Here is a 3,978-nt window from a genome sequence, read left to right as displayed (position 1 = left end):
AAGAGAGAAAGAGATGAAGGAGAAAGAAAGAAAGAGAGAGAGGGAGAGGTGAGGGAGGAAAAGAGAGAGAGAGAGAGAGAGAGATGAGTGAGAAAGAGGGGGAGAGAGGGAGAAAGAGATGCGGGAGAGAGAGAGAGAGATGAGGAATAAAGATAACGAGAGATAGAGGGATGAGGGAGAAAGAGAGAGATGAGGTAAAGAGAAAAGGGGAGATGGGGGAAAGGAGAGAGAGGGAGATAAGGGAGAAAGAGATAGAGGGAGATGAAGGAAACAGAAAGTGAGAGAGAGAGAGAGAGAAAGGGAGAGGTATGGGAGAGAACGAGAGAGAAATGAACGACGAGGGAGAGAGGGAGAGAGAGTGAGAGTGAGAGATGAGGGAGAGAGAGAGAAGGAGTTAGAGGGGTGTTAGAGAGAGAGAGAGAGAGAGAGAGAGAGAGAGAGAGAGAGAGAGAGAGAGAGAGAGAGATAATTGATAAAGACACAACACAACCAAGTTGAAGTAGAGAACCATGTGTTGGATATGCAAATAATTATGAAGAAGTAGCGTTGACCATGTATGATATAAAAACTCATGAACAATACAAGAACGAAGTCCCTGTGAAGGCGGGAAATGTATTCAGCCTTGGTCTCGTTTTGCCTTTTCTCCGAGCATTTGTAGTGTTTGAAATAACATTCTCCCATTTTTTTTTTTTTTTTACTCCTTTTTTGTGAGACCTTCGTATTTCTCAATTCAACCTTTGAAGTGTGAGAGGAGCGCGGGAGTTCTCGTCCTTGAGTGGTACTGCGTGATAGAAAACTTGGGGCATACGGTAGACTATCCTAAATTGGTTTTATTTATGCCTCGGTTGAAAGGCGACGTTGTTTCGCCGCCACGGGTAGAAATTAGCGTCTCATGAAGATGAAATGTCCACAGTATTCTTCAGATTCGAAATAAAGTGAAACTGATAGCGTTTAATGGGGCGCTATTATTTGGCGAGAAGAAAGGAACTAATCATCAATCTTGTAAATACCTCCGTCTTCTATTAATTTTAGGTGGCGTCAGTGCTGTAAATGAATTAGTCTCACAAGTTGCAGGCTGATACTCTACAAATCCCACGTCTCAGGGATGGAATTCTTGTGCCACTTTCTTTCATCGCCGTTCCAAAGAATTGGCTGCGGTCTGGAACTCTCGCCGGGAAAAAATGCCGATTCCGGTTTTTCTGCGCGATTACACTCGCCGGCGTCTCGGCTCCTAATCCTTCCTCGTCACCAGCCGGACTTCTAATGCCTCGTGGAAGGTGTTGCGAATGCGGCGAAGGGGCAAAATAAGGGCGGAGGGACGCGGCGGGAACCATCTTCCATGCCGGCATTTTGACGAGGCTTCGCACATCTGGCAGCGCGGCGTCTCGGCTGCCCGCTGAACGATGGTTACCGAACCTCTCGCCGCGATCATGAACCATCGTCCGCTAATCATGACAAATCCAATTAATTACCGACTCCAGATTTCCAATTAAAGCCAATGCCCCCACCGAGCCCTTGACTGGCAGAGATCTTCCTTAAGACCGAAGACCGCTCTCGGATTACCCCCAAAAACAGCCATGTGGTTTGTCTTACTTTATGTCTCTGTTTGAGTTCTTTCTCTTTCTCTTTCTCTTTCGCCTTTTCCTTTCTTTTTCTTTTTTCATATTCTCACTCAATACTCCCTCTGTCCATACCCCTCCCCGTCTCCCCCTTCTTTCTTTCTTTCTTTCTTTATTTCTTTATTTTTTTCTTCCCCCCCCTCGCTTTCTCTCTCTTCCCCCCTCCTCTCTCTCTCTCTCTCTTTCTCTTTCTCTCTCTCTCTCTCTCTCTCTCTCTCTCTCTCTCTCTCTCTCTCTCTCTCTCTCTCTCTCTCTCCTCTCTCCCTCTCCCCCTCTCTCCTCTCTCCCTATCTCTCTCTCTCTCTCTCTCTCTCTCTCTCTCTCTCTCTCTCTCTCTCTCTCTCTCTCTCTCTCTCTCTCTCTCTCTCCTCTCCCTCTCCCTCTATCTCTCTCTCTCTCTCTCTCTCTCTCTCTCTCTCTCTCTCTCTCTCTCTCTCTCTCTCTCTCTCTCTCTCTCTCCCTCTCCCCCTATCTCTCTCTCTCTCTCTCTCTCTCTCTCTCTCTCTCTCTCTCTCTCTCTCTCTCTCTCTCTCTCTCTCTCTCTCTCTCTCTCTCTCTCTCTCTCTCTCTCTATTTCGGGCTAATGTCTGCATCTGATGATATTCCAGAAGCGCTTTCAGCGAAAAGATTCTCTCTTTCGCTATTAATTCACCAAATTGGGATAATCGGCTTTTCAAATTCCTCCCGAAGATAGACCATGTATATATTTATTACTTTTGGGTATTTAGTTCGAGAGTGACTTTAAATAGAATCAGTATATATACAGCATATTTCTTATTTTTCGAATGCGTAGATAAATAGATTGATAGATAAGGAGGAAGTAAGATAGATAGACATGGATAGGAAGATAGACAGAAGGATAGATAGATAAGCAGCCATATATTTATATGCATAGTTCGATAGATAACTAGATAGGTAAATATATATATATATATATATAAACATACACACATACATATATATATACATACACTGACACACACACACACATAGATAGACATCTATATAGACGGACAGACAGATAGATAATATATATATATATTGTGTGTGTATAGTACAGCTTTTTATAAATACTACAAACGTGATGTATTCGCGAATGAACAAATTCAGCGATGACGTCACACGTCTGATTATCTGATCCAAAGTAATTACCGCCAAGGCCGCCTCATGATTGCTCATTATGATGCCTACGTAATTACATCCACAGCCTAACAACAAGGAGAGGAGGTGTCTTTTACATGTTTCTAGATCGTTTGAGTTTTAAGCAAGGTGATTTACTTGTTGTGATAGTAATGGTAATTATAGTTATTGATTTCCTTTGTTATTATCATCATTATTGTCATTATTATTATTATCAATGGTGATAATGATGATAGCATTATGATTTTTATTATCATTATCATTCTTGTCTTTCTTATTATTATTATTTGTTTTATTATTGTTATTATTATTATTATCATTGTTGTTGTTCTTGTTGTTGTTATCAGTATTACTATCATCGCCATCACCAGCATTACTACTACTACTATTATTATTATAACTATTATTATTATAATTATTATTATTATTATTATTTTTTTTTTTTTTTATTATATTTGTTATTGTTGTTGCTGCTGCTGTGGTTGTTGTTGTTATTATTATTAGTAGTAGTAGAAGTAGTAGTAGTATTATTATAATTATTTTTGTAATCATCATTAATGTCATTGCTATTATTTCCATTATTATTTTTATCATGATTATTTTTATTATTATTATTATTTTATGTTTTTATTATTACTACTGTCATTGTTATTATCATTGTTATCACTATCATTTTTATTATCAGTGCTATCACTATCACTGTTATTATCATTGCTATCATTATCATTGCTATTATTATCATCAGTATTACTATCATCAAGGTCAGTGTTAGTGTTGTTACCATTATTGTTCTTGTGTTACTTTGTTGGTTACTGCCTATTAAAATGCCAATATTATTCACGTTGTCAGTATCAGCCTTTTAACTCTAATAATTAATAATTACCGTCATTCTTATTCACAGGATTTATCATGTAGGCCTACAACATTACTTTGATCATAACCATCAGAATTAGTATCACAAAGAATATATCATCCAGTATCATCACTGTTTCCGTCAAGTATTTAGTTTTGGGTTAATATACTTTGAATGATGATAATGATGATAACAATGATTATGATAATAATGATCATGATTATAGTGATAATGGTAACAACATGAATATGAATAATGATAATATTAGTAATGATAATTAATATATCAAATAATGGTGATGATGATAACATTAATGATAGTAATGCATGATAATATTTTTTGTGATGATACTGATAATGATAATAA

The sequence above is a fragment of the Penaeus chinensis genome, chromosome 18, assembly GCF_019202785.1.
Source record: "Penaeus chinensis breed Huanghai No. 1 chromosome 18, ASM1920278v2, whole genome shotgun sequence".
Classification (NCBI taxonomy): Eukaryota; Metazoa; Arthropoda; class Malacostraca; order Decapoda; family Penaeidae; genus Penaeus; species Penaeus chinensis.
The sequence above is the reverse complement of the archived record's forward strand: the minus strand, read 5'-3'. Positions refer to the sequence as shown.